The following is a 22,770-nucleotide window of genomic DNA, read 5'->3' as shown; positions in this document are numbered from 1 at the left end:
GTGCCGTGAAGGTTGATTAGGGACTCAGGCTGTCCCTGTGGTCTGTAACTCATACTGAGCCCTTCAGACCAGGCATGTCAGGAAAGATATATTTTAACCAAGGTTTCAAATATCTAAAACTCTGACTCATAAGTTTTCCTGCCCCCTAACCCTATGTCACAGCCAATCAACTCTTCCTTCACGACATGCAGACGTTCCTGATGGCCATTTTCTTCTTTGTTGCTTTTCTTCCATTTGTAGTGTGGTATGTAATCCTTAAAGAAATGGTAATCAGACAGACATGGGAGACATAGAAGAAAGGGGCCAGAGTGAGACCGGTGATGGTCATTGTACAAGGACGCCATCCTTGCTTGGAATGCTGTAGTAGTGTTATGTTTGCCAAGGGAGGGAGGCGGCATCAGAAGGAGTCATGTGACTTACAATGCCACTGTCCTTGTAGTGGCACTATGCCAAGGGAGGCGTAGAGAACACGGGCCAAGTGTGCTGCTGTATCACTAAGCACCTGGGAACAGACTCAGAGCTCAGAATGCGGTTGACAAAGGATAATTAATTGTCAACAGCTGTTGCTGAATCTGTACCTCTAAATGAGGACAATGCAAACATGTTCGCCCAGCTCCACACCCGGGAGCAGAGACGCTCTGGGAACACTCTGGCCTGGAGATAAGGAGTTCTGAGAACATGGAAAATGTGATGACAACCATTTCTTGTTTCTTCACCGTAGGAAGAGTAGGAGGGAAGACTTGTTTCTGACCCTTTTGTTACAGAATCATTTGGTGGCCTCAGCAAAACATCTGCCATATGACCCATTCTGTCGAAGGAAAGAGAGGCAGCCCAAATCATTAGATACACAATGGGTCCACACAAGTATCAATGTTCTGGTGTGGTAGTGGAAAGAGAGGCAGCCCAAATCATTAGACACATAGTGGGTCCACACAAGTATCAGTGTTCTGGTGTGGTAGTGGAAAGAGAGGCAGCCCAAATCATTAGATACATAGTGGGTCCACACAAGCATCAGTATTCAGGTGGGATAGAACTGTGTTAACTCTTGTAATTAATTCTTATTCCCCCATCAGACTAAGCTGACAGCCTTAGAACTTTAAGAATAATTCTCAACAACTAATATAATTACTAGGAAATGTAAAAGACAGTGGAGCCAGTGTCTTGGGGATCAACCTGCAGCCCCCTTCTCGTCCCAGCATGCTCCGTTCTGTATATTCTAGTTGAACTCTGCCAGTTAGTCACTTTGGCTCACAGCAGCCAAGTGCACACATGGTGAAGATGGCGACTTAACAGCCTGAAACTCAAAGCAGAGGATGAGGGGTCTTTGTTGTCTCTATTTCATTCCCATTTTCCTTCTGCACTGCCTTCCAAACAGACTCACTATCAACAGCCAGCCATTGCCATCATCATGGGAAAAACACTTGTGAAACTTAACTTCAAAACAGTTACTGCTTCACTGAGCCTTGTGTGTGTGTAGGCCCCAGGGTAGAGGACCTTCCTCACTTGATAACTACCCTGTCCTTTGGAAGCAGGGTCTTGAGTTAAATCCAGACCTCACCAATTCAGCTAGTCTGCCTTACTGGCCTCTGGAAACCCTCCCCTGTCTACCCTCACCTAACCCCAGGTCTTGCTGACGCCCCTGACCCTGACCAAGGAGTCTTGCTAACAGAACGATATTGGCCCATCTTTGGTTTTTCCTCAGTAGTTCCACGTTCTGGGTGAAACCCATCTGGCCACCACGAGTTCCTGCCCTCTCTAGCGTCTCCACGACACATTGAGATTTTCCTTGTGGGGACGGGAGGGATCCAGCCCCGAGCTCCTCTGTCCTGCTTCTCCTTTTCTCGTCTGTTCCTTTGGGCAGACATTGGAGTATTAACTGCGCTTCGATCCCAACCAACAGCCACCCTGAACAAGTCCTACTCAAGCTTAGCGGTGGCAGTGGCTGGCGTCAGTAGTCCACGTTGTAACTGTGACTGGCGAATGGCTTATCCATCACCCTAATGGGCTATCACACTGAGAGCTCATCTATTAGCTTAGCTCATCTGCAGGGGTTAAGAGAGAGATGTTGTGCCACAGCTGCGGCTTTTAAAGTCCCCCCTCCCCATCCCCTGCATTGCAAATGCTCTCTACACACTTACTATGCTTTTAATAATTGAGAACTGGGCTCAGAAAACCTCCATCTCCAGCTGGGCCCAGGGGAACTGTAATCAAAAGAATATAATCAGATCCACAGCAGCATCTCTCAGGCACCACTGGAGACCCATAGCTCTGTTCTAGGAAAAGCGGACCATAGTGACGCAGCTGCACGGATTCCTTCATGGGCCCCGGGTGAGCTGCTAAGCTTCGGGAACCTTATTCCCTTGTCAGTTTCCTTGCTGATAAACGACAGACAAAGGAGGCAGTTGGCAATAGTTGGCGTACAGAAAGCATTTTTTTATTTTTATTTTTTTACAAATCTTTGAACTTAAGCACATTTAAAGAAAAGTTGGGTAGAGAGAGCCAGTGTCATTGGCTAAAGGGCAGAAGAGTGGCTTTATGAGCTGAGGTTCACTGTCATTGTCAACTTGACTAGATTATGAGTCACTGGGGGCACAAACCTCTGCAAAGACGATTCCAGGGAGGTTCTGTGCAGATCAAGGTTCATACACTCAGCTTATCTTGCAACTGCAGTTTCACGTGTGCCCCTTATACGAGACCTGCTTGTGGCTGTGGGCCATTGCTTACTGACTCTTCTCTCCTTACCACCTCATAATCCTTAGTCCGGCTTCAAACATTCACTCAGACTGATCTGTGTCTTCCAAGTCATGCCTCATTCTTGGATCTCTGCTAATGAGTGAATTCTTTCTCCTGTGATCCGTGCAGACTTCTCTCGAGGTTGTGAAAGCAGAAAACACTACATCCTGCTTGTGAGTTTTACTGTGGGTTCTGGGAGTCAAACCCAGTTCCTTATGCTTACAAAACACACACACACACACACACACACACACACACACACACACACACACACACACACAAAATGGCTAGTCTATCTCCCTAGCCCAGCACCAGGTCTTAGGACAAATACCCTCATTGTCCAGATAAAGGCAGAGGAGAGAGACAGTCTAGTCTAGTCTTGGTTGTATGTAAGACACTCAAGTATATTCAACTTACAGAAGTAATTGAAAGGCTAGAGAGATGTTCAGTGGGTTGGGAGCATTTGTCTTTGCAAAGGGACCTGGTTGCAGTTCCTAGCACCCACATGGCAGCTCACAACTATCTGTACTTTCAGTTTCTAGGCATCAGACACCTTCTGCTGCATCCTCGGGCTCTGCATTCACATGGTTACATGCATACATGCAGGCAAACGCCCACACACATAAAATATAAATCTCTTTCTAAAGTACTTGGAGTATATTTATTATCTGTGTACTTTCCTGTCTACTCAGATTTGCAGTGATGGCGGCTACCTCACTGTGGCCTTAGATTAATGGGTCATTAAAGAGACAAAGATAAAAGTATAACAGATTTGCTGAATGAAAGTTATTTGTGGAAGTTACCTTTCCACTGTGACTGTAGATACGTTTGTTTTCTTCGCCTTATTGTCTGCATCCTTCAGGTTTTATTATGAACGTTCAAAAAGCGAAAGGTTGTGGTTTCTACTCCAAATGGGGACAGCGTCTGGCAGCAAAAGTTATATACCTACCCACTGTATTGAGTGCTGGTCCCTGGTCCAGCAGAGTTCTCTGTGTTTGCCTTCATCCTGTGAGATCAAGGGACTGACTTTCAGGGGGAAACTCCATCTCTGCACATGTCTGAGTACACGTGTCGGAGCCACAAGGAAACACCCGAGATCTGCCAGGTGTGGGCTCTGCAGAGGCCCTTGCAAAGGCAGACCTCTGTATTTGCATAGGAAGCTAGCTAATGAGTCTTCTTTCACTGCTAGCTAATGAGTCTTCTTTCACTTCTTTCACTGGCTGCTGAAATCTCAGTAGAGCAGTGGCTGCCTGGAAAAGAAAGCATTTCTAAAGAGGGCGGAGCTGCCAGTCCTGCTGCCCCAGCCCCCGGGTCCTCAGCATTCCACGCACAAGCTGAAGAACCACACAGGCATTCCTGAAGAGCATTTTCCATGTGTGCCTCAGAGAGAGTGAAGGCAGGTGAGATTGTCTGTGGACTCCCAAACCCATCAAGTCCTTTCTCCGGGCTTCCTCTTCTCACCCCAACCTGCCCCACCGTTAATTTCCTGTCCTCCCCCCACCGTGCCCCCTCCCTGTGTCCTCCTCCCCACACCAGGGCAAACTTCCTTCAGTGAGCATATAGCCATCCATCCATGGGGGTGACTTGTAATCTCAGGACAGTTTTACAGACCTGCACCCCACTTCCTTCCCCTTGTACAGGTTTGAGGGCTGGGGGTAGGCTGGAGCTTTCTGACCAGAAGCCAGCCATCACTCTCCCGGGGCTGTGCTGAGAAATGTGTCAGTCCAGGGAGCCGGCACCACCTCTCACATCTGCTGACACCACTTCCCACTAACTAATGCTAGTCACCCACGGTCTGGGACAGCATTCTTCTGGGTCTCTTCTGCCAACAGCATCAGTGTTATGTCCTCTGGTGGCTTCTTGTTGAGGTAACAAAGGAGCCACAGGCTCTCCTCACCACTACACATCAGTTCCCTCCAGGTGAACCTGCAAAGACTTAGCTCCCCTCTACTCCCACCTCCACCCCCAGGCGACCCACGGCAGGCTCCAGGTCTACAGCCCAGTCTGTGTAACACCATGATCACCCGGGCACAGTCTCAGGTGGTCACAATTACCTGGCCTTCAGCACGTGATCCCTACCTACTGCCTGGAGCCGTGGAGCTTGCCTGTCTGCCTGGCTTTAGCCGTCAACTTGACACAGTCCTGCAGTCACCCAAGACAGGGAGCCTCACCTGCAGCATCACCTCCATCAGATTGGCTCATGGCTGAGTACTGTGAGGTTTTCTTAATCGCTAATTGATGTAGGAGGCCAGCCTACTGCAGCCTTGCTATCCTTGGATAGGTGGGCCTCGATTATATGAGGAGAAAGTTAGCTGGGCAGACAACAGGAGCAGGCCAGTTGTTGCTGGACATATTAAAAAAATGAACCCGCCAACTCACTGCACTCCTGCTTCTCTCAACCCGGCAACTCTCCGCACTGCCAGGCCACGTTCCTGCTCTAGTTCTGGCACTGGTGGGCCACAACACGATGTCCCAGCAGGGTCCCTCCGGCTCTGTCCCAAATTCCAATAACTAAATAGATTTGCCATCCTCGAGGTTTGATTACACAATATCCAGTAACCCGATAAAAACAAGACTCAATGCTTATAGTTAGCCAACCAGATTTATATATCAATAAATTCTCAATACACAAGATGCCTATACAATACTTGGATAATGATAAAAGCTGCTCACCTAGATTAGACAAATTATTCCAATATTCTAACCTTTATGATATCATAACTACCTGTGGCTGCTCATAGTTATGCTGATTCACGTCCGACGCCATCTTCCTTTCTCCATGGTCTCTGCTTCCATTTCTGCCTCCAGATTCCTGCCTGAGTTTCTGTCCTGACTTCACTCAGTAGTACACCATGACCTGGATGTGTGAGCTAAGTACACTGTTTCTCCTCCCAAGCTGCTTAGAACACTGTGAAGATTCAATAAATGAAAACAAGGGAAACCCTTACCATAGTGCCCTACAGCCAGAACTCAGTCCATGGTGGCTATACCAAACACATTCCAGCAGAGTCCAGGAGACAGAAGTGGTTCCCAGCTCCGTGCCACGCTGGCGTTTGCTGTAGGCTCCACACCAAGCGATGCTCTAAAATCTATCTGTTGGGGCATCATCACTACTGTCAATGGGTGGGTACTACTGGAGATCAGGTGTCAGAGAGTACGAGGACCTTTGCTGTGTCATGCCACAATAGAGGACCGATACGGGGGCCAGTCACATTTTTCAGTGTTAATGTGTTTTTTAAATGTATCCCGGTGGCTGGAGAGATAACTCAGTAGTTAAGATACTTGCTTCTTTCTCAGAGGAGCCAGGTTTACCCCTCAGGACCCACATCCAGCTTGCAATAGTCTAACTCAGTTCCAGAGGAACCTGAAGCAGCCTTTCGGTCTCCAAGGGCACTGCTTGCACAGAGCATACACAGACAAGAAGGCTCACACACAGATACATACATGAAATTAATTGAATTTTAATTAAAAGTGATAAAATATGTGTGGGATGCCTGTGTGTGTACGTGTGTGTATGTATGTATGCATGTGTGTATGCGTGTACATGTGTGTTTATGTATTCATGTGTGTGTATGTGTGTGCGTGTGTGTATGTGGGTGTGTGTATGTATGTGTGTGTGTGTGTTCATGTGTTTTTGTGTGTGTGTTCATGTGCGTGTGTGTGCGTGCGTGTGTGTGTGTATGTATGCATGTGTGTGTATGGGGGGGTTGGGTGTGTGTGTATTTATGCGTGTGTGTGTGTGTGTGTGTGTGTGTGTGTGTGTGTGTGTGTGTCTGGACCCCACGGAAGAGGTTAGAGGACAGCTCGCTTTCTCATTCCACGTGAGTTATGTTTAGCAAAATGCCGTGAGCTCTCATGGGCTTAGCTTCTGACATCCCTAAGAGACATTCTCAGGGCACACTCCGCATTCCTGTCTCTCACAGCCTGTCCCCCTCTCTTCCGCAGTACCCCCAACCCTGATATGCACGAGTTTTATTGCTGGTATACCTGTTTCGACTGGGCTCCACAAGATCTCTTGTTTCCTGTATTTGATAAGTGTGGTTTTCTGCAAAGGTCTCCATCGGTTGCAAAGAGACGTCTCCTTGATGAAGGGTGAGGACTGCACTTACGTCTGAGGATCTGGAGACTCAAACGGAATGTTTAAATGTATTCCAATGGAATCACTGTAGAGGTGGTACCCCCGACTCCTCCCTTAGACCCGAAGATGTTGCTAGGCAGCACCCGTGGGCCAGCTCTGCATCAAATGGCTCCTCCTGCTCTCCCTACAGGTGCAAGGGTCATAGCCTCCCTGTAGGGGAGGGCTTATGAACATGGAAAAGTGAATGCTAGACAGATGAGATCAGCCTCAATTTACCATATGGACCCACAGCCCAAGGAGGAAGGATGCATCACACCTCTATGGGGTCCATATGGCTGCTTGACTCAGGAACAGGGAACTGTGGAGGACCGGCTTCGTGGTATGGAGAAGGGGAGCTGAGCCCAGTCTTTACCCATGTATGTGACTGCTCTGCTTAAGTAACTCCTGAGAGACAGGCATGTGCTAGGTCTGGTCCTTTCAGTGAAGAGGTCTGCTGGAGCTGGGGGCTCTGTGTGAGAGCAGGAGGGTGGGTGCTGGGGGATTGCAGCTAGGCCAGTCGGAGCTCCCCCAGGTTTCCCAGCTGTCAAGGCAGAACTTAACACTGGTCAAGGCCTGACATTGCAAAAGGGGCCTTCCAAGGAAAGTCTGACAGATGATTGCTGGCACACCCTGATGACTCGATGTCAGGGTGCAGGTAAGAAACTGAGAGGCAAGGTCTGTCGCAAGCCTGGATGCTCTTCTTCCAGGCCAGAGTTAGATTCTGGCTACAAGAGCCCTGTATACCAGCAAAGTTCTCTCAAGTTCCCAAACACACAGAGCCCATGGCTCTGAGATTTGTTCTTTCCATTGAGATCCTACAGACTTGAGTTCATCTTCTGCTATGCCAATGTAATAATTTGGAGGGAAGTATGTCTTGGGATTGTATAAGAGCCATCTGTGGGAAGCGTGAGTGATAAACCCCACGTTGGTCTAAGGTTGTGACCTGAGAGCCGTGGTGAACGAAAACTCTCCTGTCCCACAGAGAATTTACATGGGGTTTGTACATACCAGCCTTGATTTATTTCTCTGGCTTAGCTGCAAGGTGCATGTTATTCTCTGGGTATTTAAATATCACCAATAAATGACAAAGTTAAATGCTTAAAAATTTTAGTTAACTGGCCTCTTCAAGTGTTTTCAAAGAGACAAATGGGAAGAGATACAATATGTTAGTGGACATGAGAGAGTGGGGGAGGGGACATTTGGTGGGCATAAGCAAGTAGGGGGGTTGGTGGACATGAGAGAGTGGGGGAGGGGGCATTTGCCTCTAGCATATTCAGCACACCATATGGATGTTTTTGTCTTCACAATGATTTAAGAAAACATATTTTTCTAACTTTGCAGATGAAAAAGTTGAGCCAAGAGTATCCAGTAGCTACCACAGGAGAACCGCTTGTTAGCCAGAAGCAAGATGCAGTGGGCTGCCCACCTGGTCTCCAGAGTGTGTCTCCTCTGCTGACATCAGACCCATTTCTTCAGCATTTCAACACAAGTCAAAGACAAGCAGCTTCCAGGAAACTTCTAGTCCCTCCACAGCAGGTGAGTACTGCTGAAGCCTCCAGCTTAGGGTCCTTAGCCTCTGCAGTGTAGAGACAGCCATTGGGCTATCCAGCCCTATCAAGTCAGTCAATCTGGTGAATTCTCATGGATGTAAGTATGTGTATATATGTTTACACAGTCACAGTGTGTGTATGCATTCTCCCTGCCCTGTTCCTCTAAAACTCTGACAAACCACAGAGGAGTGCCCAGAGGTCACCAAGTTCTTGCTCCCAGACTAAAGGACTGCTCATAACATGAGGTACCTGCATCTCTAGAACCTGTCTGTCTCTCCACGTCTTTGCTCTGGTGTCAACTTTACCTGTAACCACTCTGTTACCATGACAGCAAGGCAGGAAGCAAGAGAGTGTGGGGACAGTGGAGGAGTTTGAACATGACAATCGAGGCTTAGTGGCCCACACCTGTCACTCCAGTAGTAGGGAGGCCAAGACAGGAGGATCTCCAGTCAAGGCCAGCATGGCTTACAGAATGAGACTCTATCATCCAAACAAACAACACACACACACACACACACACACACACACACACACACCCCAAAACAAAACATACCAAGGAGAGTGGGTGCATCATGCAGGGCCTGGTTACCTGCATGGTCCACTCGGCCATACTTGGAGGCCATCTGGACCCACTGAACCTCAGAGTAGAGAGGATGAGGAGGCTTGTGAGTCCTTTTCTGTCTGTCTAAGCGCACAGTGAGCTCACTCACTGCCCTGGGTGGTGTCTAGAGGATTAAAGAAAACAAGAAATGAAAGCACTAATCCTGGTGCCTAGCACACATCAATCACCAAGTGTGAGACCGCAGCGCCGAGGATGGAAGCTAGCGCTGTGCTCAGTGACAGCCTGCACAGTCATGCTTGAGTAAAAGCTTCCTGGTGTGGACTTGAAGGATGAATAACAGGAATCTGCATGTCGTGGGGGTGGCATGCGAGTGGGTGTGTGAAGCCTCATGAGCAGGATGTGCAGGGATAAAAATAGCCCTCCAGGCAGCTGGTAAACACCTTCCATGGGGAGACAGTAAGACACCATGGTCTTCTTCCCATTTTCCAAAATGTCATCTCTCATCAGCCAAGAGCTTTGAAGAATGTTTGGTCCTAGTGACTCATCACCACCATAAACCAATCAATCACTGTGACTCATTCCCATCCCTGTTGGAGCAGCAATACAGACAAGTAGTGTGTGAATGCTCGAGAGTATGTGAGTGTGTTTGTGTGTGAGAATATGTGTGAGTGTATGTGTATGTGAGTGTAAGTGTGTGTATGTGACTGTGTGTGTATGAGTGGTATGAGTATATATGTGAGTGTGTGTGTGACTGCATAACTGTGTGAGTGTATGTGTATGTGAGGTGTGTGTCTATGTGAGTGTGCATGAGTGTGTATGAGTATATATGGGACTGTGTGTGTGCATGTGTGACTGTATGAGTGTGTGTGTATGTGAGTGTGTATGTGTGAATGTGAGCCTGTATGAACGAGTGTGTATGTGAGAGAGAGAGAGAGAGAGTGTGTGTGTGTGTGTGTGTGTGTGTGTGTGTATGCACATGTACACATACAGATGTGCCTCTCTGCACCTGAGACTTGCTTTCTGCAGAGTAGAGAACATTCGTTTAAGCACAGGAGAGTTGATAGTGGGCTGTTCCACCATGAGAATCAGCAATGGTGGAACGACACCAGCGTTAAACAACAAAATCCAAAGGACGGAAAGAGTCAAGCACTGTGCTTGTTTTTTGGTTGGTTTTATTTTCTTAGTGGTTGAACCCAGGGCCTTGTGTGTGCGAGAAAAACACTACTTCTGGGCTGTTAAAACATCTCTATTATGCTGACATTTTGTGATGTGGGCCCAAGAAAGTATTATAAAAATGCATATTTCAATGCAACATTTAAAATTTTCCTAGCACCTGGAAATAGTGATGAACCTGATGATGCTTCTCTTGACCTAACGGCGCGGGAAGGAGTGGAGAGCCCGAGAGAAGCCATGTTGAAATGCTCTCTTTCACTTGGTCGTCTGCACTCAGGCTTCCTGTGTCTGGTATGTGATCATGCCAAGGTTAAACATTTAAGAGAAAAGTAGGGAATGCGAAGACATTTCAAAACGTTGTGTCAACTTAGCTCCTTCCAGATCTAAGCCCCAGTACTAGCTTATTATATTTTGAATAGATATGGAGAAATAAATAATAAAAGCAGCTTCATTTGCCACTGACGGGCAACATATGAGCACAGCGTAGAATGTTCGAGGAGGCAATATTGTCACTGAAGCAACTGAACCAGACTTACACACAGCAACTGTTAAGTAGCTAGGGCAGTGAAGGGCAGGTACGCATAATGCTACTTCCAGGTACATAAAATACAACTACTTATTATTGACTTGTAAGCTATGGGTTAGAAGAAATATAAACAAGCTCAATACAGTGTTGACTCTGGGGAAGAGGAAGAAGAGAAAGAAGGAGAAGAGACAGGAAGTGGACTCAGCTTTATCATTCAGGTTAAAAACAACAGAGTAAGCTGTTGACAGCTGGGACTGGAAAGGCAGCCGGCACACCTACTAAAAGTGTGCCCTCCTCCTGTGGAGAACTAGAGTTTGGTTCCCAGCAGCCATGCCCCATTCACAGGGCTCACAGCTGCTATCAACTCCAGCTCCAAGAGAATAACCCTCTAACCCTCTGCTGGCCTCTGCTGGTAGCTGTAGTCAGTTCTCTCTCTCTCTCTCTCTCTCTCTCTCTCTCTCTCTCTCTCTCTCTCTCTCTCTCTCTCTCTCTCTCTCTCTCCCTCTCTCTCACACACACACACACGCATGTGTCATTTCAAACTCTTTTAAAAGAATGCTGACATTATGACTTAGCTACACGATTGCATTTTTATCTTAGAATTCTTCATCAGACTTTATAAGTCTAGTGTGACTAAAAGTACAGTTCCAAATAAATGAAAGATAGTATATTCTGAGCCAAAGTGAACTTTTATAGCCATGAAACAAAAGATAGTAATAAATCAATACATTAACCAAACAAAATTGTGGGGAAGTCGGGTAGATGGGCTATAGCAAAACAGGGAGACCATGATAGGTTTCATATGCTATCTGATGTGGTCTGCGTTAATATATTCAAAGTGGAAGATGACTCACCAGATAAAGGAAGGCCTGTTTCCAAGCCTGATGACTGGGTTCCCTGGAGAGAGACCTGACTCTCACAAATTATCCTCTAATCTCCACATCTAGCCTAGGCACATCTAACCCTAACCCTAACCCTAACCCTAACCCTAACCCTAACCAAGCACACGCACACGCACACACACACACACACACAAAATGCAATTTAAAATTATAACAGTATGATGAGGTTTAATCTGAGAGCCAAGAGGATGCTAGGTGTGGTGGTTTGAATGAGAATGGCCCCATAGACTCAGATAGTTACTTGGTCCCCAATTAGTGCAACTGTTTGAAAGGATTAGGAAGTATGGCATCATTGTTGAAGGACTGGGTATCACTCTTAGGGGCAGGCTTTGAGGTCTCAAAAGACTCATACCATTCCCAGTGTGCCTGTCTCTACCTCCTACTTATGGATCAAGAAGAGAGCTCTCAGCCATCCCTGCCTCCGTGATGTGAGCTCTCAGCCATCCCTGCCACCATGATGTAAGCTCTCAGCTGTCCCTGCCTCTGTGATGTGAGTTCTCAGCCATCCCTGCCACCATGATGTGAGCTCTCAGCCATCCCTGCAGCTATTGCCCTCACCTAGGGGTGCTCTGTGTCTGGGACTTCTAGAAGCTAGGCTGACCTCGGGTGTAGAACGGTGATCTTGGTGCTTCCACACAGAGAAGAATGAGATGGCTCACAGAAGAGGAGTGAGATAGCTCAGAGTCAGCAAGGGTCTGAGGCAGAGTAAAGGGTTCAGAGGAAGGCAGAGCCACCAGTCCAGAACATGTCCTTCTTGCAAAGTGGTTCCTGGGTGCTTTGTGTAACCTCAGATAGAGAGGGAACAGACAGACCAAAAGCGTGACAAGAGCAGGAGATAAAAACTGAGTCAGACAGTTGTAGGGGGAAAAGGTACAAAGTGACCACTTCTGACTTTTGTCCTTGGCTAGAATCCAGAAAAATCTCCACTTAGCATTTATAAACCCAACACCCCGGGCTGTGCCATCTTCCACATAGTAGAACCTCTACAACACATCAGTCAGAGGGAGCAATAGGGACAAACAGTGAGGAGATTTAGTCCATGTGCTGGGAAGAACAAACAGAACGGTCCAGTGACCCCAAAGCCCAAATGGAGGGCTCAGGCAGGCAGGTTGGTTACAAGAAAGGAGCAATCTCTGCTGCAGGCCTTGATGCTGCCTAGTGACATAGTGACATGTTAGCCTTTGGGTTGGTGGAACATAGCTGGTCTGTGTGTACATTCCAGAAAGCTTACTTACCGAGTAGTCAGTCACAGGGCGTGTGTTAGGCCTGGCACAGAGGTGATCCAGAAATGGCTCTCATGAGAGCTAAAAACAGCCTGGACTAATTAGGCTTCCAACCTACACCTCTCCTGTCCAAGATCACAGAAGTCAATCAGCCTCAGAGAATCCTAAACAGGGTATTGCTCTCATCTAAGAACTCTAGTTTGCACTAGCCTGGGCTACTAGTGACCTTGAGAATAGCCTGAGCTACATAAAAAGACCCTGCCTCAAAATCACATGTAAAACAGCACACACATCCATACATCCCCTGAAGATATGTATTTTTTTAAACAGGATTTCTTTTCTTAACTCTTACTGTGTGTAAAGACATCAGGGTAGGGGTGTGGGGCACAGTGGGGACATTTCTTCTGACTCCAGTAGTTAGATAGGTTTCAAGTTTCTTGGCTGTGGACTTTCCTGTCTTCTGTCTTCTGTTCAGTGCAAACTGCCACCAAGGTAGCATTCTGAATGCCAGCCACCAAGTATCACTGCAGGGAGCAGCTAGCTCTCTTTACAGCTTGGAGGAGGGAACACACTTGACATAAAAATACACTTCATTATGCTGTTGCTGTCCGTTATGTTTATCACTTTTAAGTGTGTGTCTCTTCCACAGGAAACAATGTAATTAATAAGACCCAGCTCTGCTGTCTCTTGAGAAATGCTCTGGGGAGCCACTCTTAAATAACGCAGAGGTGACCTTGTACAAGGTCATGAACAGCAGAGTCCGGGGGGCGCTGGGGGCAGGGGGCGTAACACAGCAGAGTCCAGGGATGGGGCAGGGGGCAGGCTGTTCTGTGTGAAGTGTGCCCCATGCGATTCTGACTGTCAGCTGGACTGGTAGATTGTACTTGCTGAAATGAGGGAAAGTCCTGAGGGCAAGAGCATTTGGGAACATGGTACTAAACAAGTCTTAGCTTCATGGCTTCTAACAGGCTGTTGGCAGTCCCAGCCTTTCAGTGGAGGGGAGGCCTGAAGCGTTTCTTAGATTGACTTAACCACAGAACATTTTTTTAAAATTCTGAATCACCTTGTAGCGAGTGAAACCAGATCTGTCCCACCTGACATGTGGGCAAACCCGGCTGTTTTATTCAGTGAGCTGTCAATGGGAGACAACAGACAACTCAGACTCTAAAACTCTGACTCTTACCTTTAGCCAGCAGGTTGTATAGGGAGGGGGAACAAAGGCAGCCAGTCATTCTAAAGTCTAGCCTTGTCCCTCTGGGCAGGTGGTCAGCCTTAGCTCTCAGATGCACACATTGCTGTTCATTTGCCCTCTGGGTAGCGGGGGAGGCTAGCATATGCCAAACCCACAGAGCCTCACATTCCTCCCCAGCATCCTAGATTAGAGACTAACCCAGAACAAACAAACCATCGGCAGTGTATAGTGTAGACTGCTCCCTACAGAAGGAGGTGTAGTGAGCTCTCACACAGAGAGTATGTGAAGTGCCCCTACGAATAGCAATGCATCAAAGATAGAGTGAAGTGGCGGCTTCGGAAGGAGTAGGACATGTTTTCGAGTCAGGGCAGTTCACTCCACAGCGAGATGCTGACACGCTTGCTCACAGACAGGATGATGTTGGGCCAGGGGTCCTAAGAACCACCTTCACCTCCCAAACAGGACAGTATCTTATACACACGGCTTTCATAAGAACTAAAAATAATTCGGTGGATCCTGCGTAAGGTTATGATATGGAAGTCCATGATGGGCCGCAGAGCTCACTATAAACTAAAGGATAAAGAGTAGATCAATTCTTGAAAACCTTTGTGGTTCTTTTCTTGTTAACTTTCATTGGTTTTTTTTTTTGTGAATTTGACATCATGTACCCCAATCATGTCCTCCCTCCCCCATATCCACCCTCCATCCTTGCAACCTCCCCCCAACAGAAAAAAAAAAACTGGTTGTGGGAGCTGCAGTGTGTCACAGTGTGTCCCACAGTGCACCCTTTTGTCCTCACTTCTCTGCTTGCCAATGTCCATTGCCATGGCTTGTTGGTCTGCTACGGACGAGGCCCCCGGCTTCTGCTACTCTGTAGATACTGGATCCTCACTGGAACCTCTTGGGTATCCTGTTGTTGCCCTGAGTCATAGAGATCTGTGTTTTGGATCTGTAGGTCTGGCCCTTCATGTGCTCCAGTAGTTCATCAATGGGATAGATGTTGGGGTGAGCTAACTCAAAGCCCTGGATCCGGGCCTGAGAGGTTCTGAGCTGGTCAAGCCCACCAGCTCTCCCACTCTCATGCCATCAGGGCCAGCAACCCCACAACCAGGCCAGCTGTGCCCTGCTGCCCAGGCAAGGTGCAGGGCTCACTCTCCTGAGCGTTGCAGCCACTGAGGGACATGTCCTGTTCTTCCACCCTGATGGCCTAAGGGCCAGCTCTCCTGCCTGCAGTAAGTGACAAGGGACGAGGGAGGGGAGGAAGGCATCACTCCCTCATCTGCACCACCAATGCCCAGCAAATAGGATACAGGGCTGGCTCTCTACACACCCACAACCCCCACATCTAGGGCCAACTCTCCTGAGTCCTGCAGCAGGTGAGGGACAGGGACAGCTCTCCTGCTATCATGACCCCCGTTAGGGCCAACACTCCAGCCCGCCACTGGTGGTGAGGGTAAAGCAAGGGCAGGGAGATAAATGTCTCCCTCCCACAGACCACTGCATATCAGACAAGAGGCAGGGGCCAGGTCTCTGCCTGCTTCAGGTGGTGAGAGGGAAGGGGTGAGGAAGTTATCTCTCCTCATGTGGGACAACTGGTAGGGCCATCTCACCCACAACTTCTACTATGTGTGGGCCCCTCCGTCCTGAGCACTGCAGCTGGCTAGGGGTGGGGACAGCTTTCCTGATCCAGTGCCCCCAGGACCAGCTCTCCCACACCATCCAGGTGAGGGTGGGGCCAGTGCTGCAAAGCCCTCAGACATCAAGTCCCCATGCAGCACCCCAGACCAGGGACATCTACTGGAACTGTGGTGGTAACACACCCCTGCTGCTGCAGGGCCACAGACCCAGACATGACTCCCAATGACAGCACAGGCCAGGGCCCCACCATGGTCCCAGGTGACATCACCAGCTACTCACGTCCGGCTGTTCCTCGATACCCTGGAGTCTCCAGTTCTGCCTCTCTTCATTGTGCCCATGCCCTGTTTCTCTCTCTCTTCCATCTCTCCACCACCTACTTGCTCCTCTTAGTGGTGCCCAAGCTCTCCAAGTGCCTGGGGTCATCTCGGCAGTGGACTCAGGAGTGCTATGCTCCACTGGTGCATTATGGGACCTGGCAGGGGTCTTCTCAGGTATGGTCTGCACCCCCAGGCCTGTGTGGTACCAGACAGTTAGCCATCTCAGGCTTGGGTGCTCTCCTTGCCCCACCCCCATCCCCCAGTGGTCCCATTCCAGGGTTGTCTGTCTCAGGCTCACTCCTGCCAGCATCCCTCAGCCCCAGGCAGGGTTCTTCTAGTCTCTAGTTTGGCCCCTGGTCCTGGGAGCCATTGGGGCCTTCATGGTATCAGACTGGCGGTCACCTCAGGCTTGCTTTTGGGGGGTGGTATTTGGAGAGTAATCATTCAGACATTCACAGGTCAGAACACTGAGTGTAGACATGGCCTCTCTCCTCTCTGCCACCTTGGCACACATGTGACACAGAACATCTTTTTTTTTTCTTAGTGAATGCCGCGGAGTGTAACAGACCCTGTTCTTCTCCAGCCCCGCCGGTTGTTTTAGATCTGTAATGACTAAGCTTGCCATGGGAGATTGTTCTGAAGGAAGCAGATCTCATAGTAGCCAATGAGCAGGAGTCATGTGTCGCAATCCAGAGGCTCTGCCAAGAACACAACCTTCTATCCAGAAGACTTCCGTTACGTCCTGAGCAGTGGGCGCAGCTGGGACCGGAGGTTGGACAAAAGAGCAAAGAGTGTGACAGTCCTGAAGTGCTTAGATCGCAAAGATGGATGGAGGGAGCATGGCGCTCTCAACAAACCTGAAGCCAGAAGGGAACAGAAACAACCTACAACTGCCTTCTGCTAATGCAATTCCCGAAGGGGAAAGCCCTCCATCATCTTCCCGGAATAGGGAAAGTGCCCTTTATGAAGAGAAATCTATTTCTACTACTTAAGTAGCTTTACGCCATATCCAGCATGCATTAGAAAACAAGCCATAAGACACGGGAGTAGAAGGGACAATTTGCAGAGGAAGGAAGGCGGTGAAGGGGGCGTGGATACGAGGGGAGCATGCGTGCTGCATGTGTGATGACGTCAGACTGAAACCTAGGATTATCCTGCGACTGTCTTAACTCAGAAACACCGGTCACAGTGATCATAGATGACTGAAGAAGTGGGCCGGGGGCTCAAGGCAGGAACGAATCAGGGGCCACAGAGGGATGCTGCTTGTTAGCTTGCTCAGCCTGCTTTCTGCTACCACCCAGGGCAACCTCCCAGGGATTGCTGGACCCACAGTGGGCTGAACCCTCTCACATAAATCATTAATCAAGAGAATGAAGCACAAGCTTGCCCAAAGGCCAACCTGGTGAGGACATATCTTTGCTGAGATTTCCTTTTCTCAAATGACTATAGCTCGACTCCACATCAGGTTGAAAAAAACCTAGCCAGGGCATGTTCTCATTAAAATAGACAAGATATTTTAAGGTTGTATTTTTTAAAAGTATGTGCAAAGAAACAGGTAGATATAGCTTGTTATTGAGAAAATAAGAGAGGTGAGCACTGTGGTCACCAAACTGGACTGAGAACAGAGTCCCTCAGCTAGGGACCCAGAGCATTGGGGCACTGTCAGGGAGAGAGATCTGAAAGCATTCTGGGGATGGGAGATCCTTAAGACAATGTGAGCATAATAATATGGAGTAATGCCGTTTTCCTGTTGCTCGGCCATCAGAACCTCTGCCCCTAGACTCTTAGGATTCCCACCAGTGACCACTGGGTACGTAGGCTCTCAGCTTGGCCTTCGAAATACACCATTACATTGCCTAAGCTGACTCTGTGACAGGTTTCAAATTGGCAGTCTAGGAGATTAGACCTAAGAACTGGGCAAGTCCAGGCACATCAGCTAAAATTCCAGGCTTCAGGCACCTAGTTGGAAACTAGAAGGCGCCCAGCCATCTAGCCTAAAGCAAGGACAATAAGGCCAACAAGTTTCCAGACCTTCCTGGTAACAGGTTTCAGCTCCCATGCCCTTTTAATGGAATGCCCTTAGAGATGGAGTAAGATAAAGGCCACCTACCCCAGAATCCCCTAATGTGCTTTCAGTCCAACCTGTGAGCTCATTTGGTTGTCTCTCCATCTTGGAATACAGGACCCCCGCATGCTGGTCTTCTGCAGAATAAAATTTTCCTTGCTTTTGCATACTATTTGAGTCTGGGGTATCATTCTTTGGTGAACAACAGACCCTTATAACATCACTGGTTCTTGGACTAAGCCATGCTATGTGCATCTCTGGGGGCTTCCTGGAGTGTAGACAGCCATTGTGGGACCTCTCAGCCTCCCCCAAGAAATACCTTCTCACATAGCTGCCTCACTCAGGAACATGACTGACAGTGATTTAGAACTGGAAGAGAGTGTCCCTCCGCACTGTTGTGTCTACACAGTGGAGAGTTCTTATGAGAAGCCTGGGGTAACCGGAGTGGACTAACCACTTAAATGGGAAGGGCAAGACATTAAACCATTTAAAGCTAATTGTTGTTGGTACTGTGGAAAAAAAGTGGCTTAATTACAGGGACCAAGACATAACTAGACTCTCCAATATACACTTACAAAATCTGCAGAACCTAGGCCTCTCCAGGTGAGGGGACAAGGCCTTGAAGACCATGGAGGCCACAGTGTTCTCGGAAACGCCAGGAGCAGGAGCCTTCCCTGCCAGAACGCTCCAGTGTGCGGCGTTGGCAAACTATCACTAAGCCGACCACAGAACAGCATGTGCACGCCTCATTAGTCAATGGGTGGCAGGCTCACATCTCTCCCCCACTTTGGGGTGAGAGCTGGAGAGATGGCTCAGCAGTGGCAAGATCCTGCACTACCAGATGTCAGCAACCACTTCAGGCAGCGCACGGGCTCCTGTGACTCCAACTTCAAGGGATCTGACACCTTCTTCTGGCCTCCACTAGCATCTGAACACAAACACACACACACACACACACACACACACACACACACACACACACACACACTAAAACCCTTTTTAAAGGATGAAAGAAAACTGTCGCCATCTTTTTAAAAGAGATCCTATCCACAGAACCCATGCCCCGTTGGATCTGAGCCCACCTGGTCCTCTGTGAATTAATGGCTAAGAGCAGGAAGCTCTTCTCTGTCACAGGCTGACTGTGAGAGAGACCTTGCTGAAGAAGCTCCACTGAGTTCTTGGGCCATAATGAGAGGTGTAAGAGCAAGGTGTGACCAAGCCTAGAAGTGAACTCCAGAATATAACCAACAGGTTTATTTCTTCCATTCGGCCCCGTGATTTGAAAGAGAATGAAGAGGCCAGGCGTGTGTGGCCAGACCACAGAGTGCAGACGCTTGTGCTGGCCCAGACCTTGCAATGCTAATGAAAACATCAGCTTAGAAGTGTGTGGTTCATGGGCATTCCTGATGGCTGATGCAAGTCCTGGGGGGCTTTAATGAGTTACAGGCATATTTGTCTGAAGGAGGAAGTGAAGTTACAGACAGGTTTGAAACTGATTATGTGCAGAGTCGGGTGGGACACTTTGAGACGGTGGCAGCGTTCCATCAGATAGATCTGTGCTCTGGATATAAATATATCTAGCTTCACTGGTCCCAAAAGAACCCAGAACCTAAAATGGACATTTTTAATAGAGAATGATTAACTTGCTGTATATAAGTCCTAGGAGAATATTTTTTAATTGCAACACATAGAAAGTGGATATGAATGTCCCCAAGGACAGCTGGCCTCTAAGCCCTGTCCTCGAGCTGCAGGCCCTGACTCCACATGGGACTGAGTTGAAGAAATGTCAGCAGCAGAGAAAGGTTTGGACACTAGTGGACATTAACTCGCAATCCAACATGGAACAGATCTAGGGGGGTTTCTGACGAAACTCACCTGTGCTGTATGGAGAAACTTCATTACAGTCATGGCACTGTCCACACCAACTCTCACATCAAAGAGAATAAGAGGTAGTTTATTCTGGAGCCAAATATGGGTGACCATGGCCTGGAAACATGGATTTAGGTAACCCCCAAATCCAGTGTTCCGATGCAAAAGGAATTTCATGAAGTTTTTATAGTAACTCGACAAAGATACTTCAAAAACATTACATAGGCGGTCACGGAGAAGCAGAGAAGTCTCGGCTGCTCTCTGATGACCCTGTGCAATTTCATTGGAAGAAAATTGGGAGTTTGCTAAGTGAACACATTCCAGAAGGGTTTTATCTGTGTGTAATCAGGACATTAGGGTGGTGTGGGGTAAATGGCTACTTAGTAGGCTAAAGGTCACCTAAGATCAAGGTAATTAGGTTCTGGACCTACAACATTCCAACTTCCCCACAGTCATTGAGACTTGGCTGCTCAGCCTTCACAGAACCAGGACTTCTCAGTCGATAACATACAACAGTTACACTTTGTGCTGCACACCACACGGCTAACGAACGCTTCACCAAGGACACACCTCAGATTTAAAACTATTATATGTTACAAACCGTTGTGTTTGACGGTCTATTCGAAGCTTTCTCTTATGGAAGCACAATAGTCTAATTATGGGGAAAAAAAAGACTTCCCATGCTTCCTACCGCAGCGCGTATCAAACCACATTGAATTAAACCAACACACACATCCAGTGATGTGCAAACGGTTCTGTCTGTAATGAACAGTAAAATCACGTATGTATCAAAGAATTGTTTCCGAAACCTGAAGGCTTTTACCCTAAGTAAACATTTGACTTACGTACCTGTTACATCTGCTTATACACACAGGGTAGCAAAAGTTTCTCAGACAAGAAAGGGTCATGAACAGAAAACATTCGAAGCCCTGCTCTGATGAAGGAAGGTGGACACGTATTTATTCGAAAGGATCACAATCCTGTTCTCCAGAGCTGTCAAAACGACAGCTGGTCTGGGCTCGAGCACTCCCTGACAGCCTTCCTCAGGCCTTCACAGATGATCAAGCATGCTTCCAGAAACTTCCCTCGCTCTGTCCCTCGTGTATTCAAGCCCGGGTGGACTCTGGAGCTTTTTCCAGCCTCCCACAGATCTCCCCTCTTACCTCTCATTCAAAGGCTGACAAACTAAAGCTCACAGGAACGAAATCTAGTCTGCGGCCGACCGCATGAACTCAGCTTCACTTTGAGTTTTTAAATGCTGGGTGGGCGGTACACACGTGGTCCGTGATGTTTAAAACAGTTTTACCTTTGGCCCAAAATATTCATTGACCCTCGTTTCTTACAGTGATGGCTTACTCTCATACAAATATTAGCCTATTTAATGCCATCTTGCCATCCTCAGCTGAGAGGAGGGATCTGGCTAACAGGTGGTTGGAGGAACACACAGCCTCGTGGAGACTTGGGATTGGCTCCAGTGCCATCGTGTAGGGGAAGCTAATGGCATCCTGGTTACTAGATAGGCTGCAGCTAAGTCCTGGAAGGCCTTGGCAACTTGGACTTTACAGTTGCAGGTCCAGTAGCAACTTGAGAAAGTAATCCACTGGAGGAGATTGTGGTGGCAGAGATGGCAATCCGGGCATACAGGAAAAGATGCCCTGGGGTAGCAGAAGCAGCCGCTGCTAAGTTTTGCCCTGAACCACCGTGAGTGGTGAGCTGTTGTTGCGGTGTATTGCAAAGCTGGAGTTCCAGACGACACCACTGCTCACTCACAGGGCGCTCATTTTGCCTGTAGTGGAAAGGCAGCGAGAGGAGTTGTGAGTCGGGCACGAGATCTAAGGGACTCAGAACTCCAGGGCCATGTGAGTTTGCTGCAGAGCAAGTGTGAGGGACAATGACAGCCCTGATTGGGGGAGGGGGCCTGGATGGATGCTGACTCTGCAGTTTCCTGTGGCTTCTGTGTCCCTACCTAATGTCATAGCTTCACCTGCCAACCTGACACAAACTTAGAGAGGCTGGGGGAAGGGAGCTTCAGTTGAGAAATCGCCTCCATCAGATTGGCCTGTGGGAGTGTTTGCAGGGCATTTTCTTGATTGCTAGTTGTTGGAGGAAGGCCCCGCCCACTGTGGGCGGCACCATCTCTAGGCAGGCAGTCCATCCAGGTCAGAAAGGTAGCTGAATGTGAGCCAGTGAGCAGCCAGTGGCAGCGCTCCTGCATGGCCTCCGCTTCAGCTCCAGCCTCAGGTTGACTTAGTCAGGGTGCTATCGCAGTAACAGAAAGTAACGTAGGAAATCTAGTAAGCACCAGCACTTCCACTGTTCTGGAAGATTCTACAGAAGTCGTTCCCTACCTGTGGCCGATAGACCAACCAGCAGTCTCCCTCCAGTCCTCAGGCCAATTCCTAGAACTAAATCCAAGCAGAACCTGTGTGAGCCTGTGTTAGAGCCTGCTACGGGGCTAATGTGTGAGCCTGAAGGATGGTGACACGGCCCAGCATTCACTGAAAGGAGGCAGAGATTGCCCCTGGAGTCATCGTTGAGGTTTTCCTCAAAAGCATGAAGCTTATGGCTAGACAGCAGCTTTGGATGCGCCCTCAGAATGCAGACACGCTTGCCACCTCTGTAACCTCTAAATGGAGACATGGAATGTGCTTTCCTGTGCATGTGTGTGCGTGCAGAATATGTATATATGGTACACGGGAAATAAATAGCTTAAGCTAGATACCAGAAAGATCCCTCGCTGCTCTGGGGTCTGGAAGCAAATGACAGGAAAGTGTGATTGGGAAAGTAAAATTGTTTAACCGGCTCAGAAATTAAAACAAAACAAAACAAAACAAACAAACAAACAAAAAAAAAAAACCAACTAAGGCGTTTCCAAGTGCGGGAAACATTCCAAACAGGATGTA

At 48.3% G+C, this 22,770-nt stretch overlaps 1 long non-coding RNA gene and 1 pseudogene across 3 annotated transcripts; one reads left to right on the top strand and one right to left on the bottom strand.

The window, feature by feature from the left end:
* Nucleotides 1-3,870: 3,870 nt before the first annotated feature.
* LOC105247329 lies at nt 3,871-18,126 on the top strand. Of its 3 annotated transcripts, XR_001785413.2 has the most exons (5): nt 3,871-4,133; nt 6,679-6,825; nt 8,192-8,386; nt 10,293-10,426; nt 16,478-18,126. It is a non-coding gene; the product is annotated as an uncharacterized LOC105247329 (long non-coding RNA). The 3 variants fall into 3 exon arrangements; XR_001785414.2 differs by lacking the exon at nt 10,293-10,426; XR_001785415.2 differs by lacking the exons at nt 10,293-10,426; nt 16,478-18,126 and adding an exon at nt 11,925-12,302.
* Gm23498 lies at nt 16,358-16,444 on the bottom strand (annotated as a pseudogene).
* Nucleotides 18,127-22,770: the final 4,644 nt, after the last annotated feature.

Source organism: Mus musculus, chromosome 6, assembly GCF_000001635.26.
Source record: "Mus musculus strain C57BL/6J chromosome 6, GRCm38.p6 C57BL/6J".
Lineage (NCBI taxonomy): Eukaryota > Metazoa > Chordata > Mammalia > Rodentia > Muridae > Mus > Mus musculus.
This window is presented reverse-complemented; position numbering and strand designations above follow the sequence as displayed.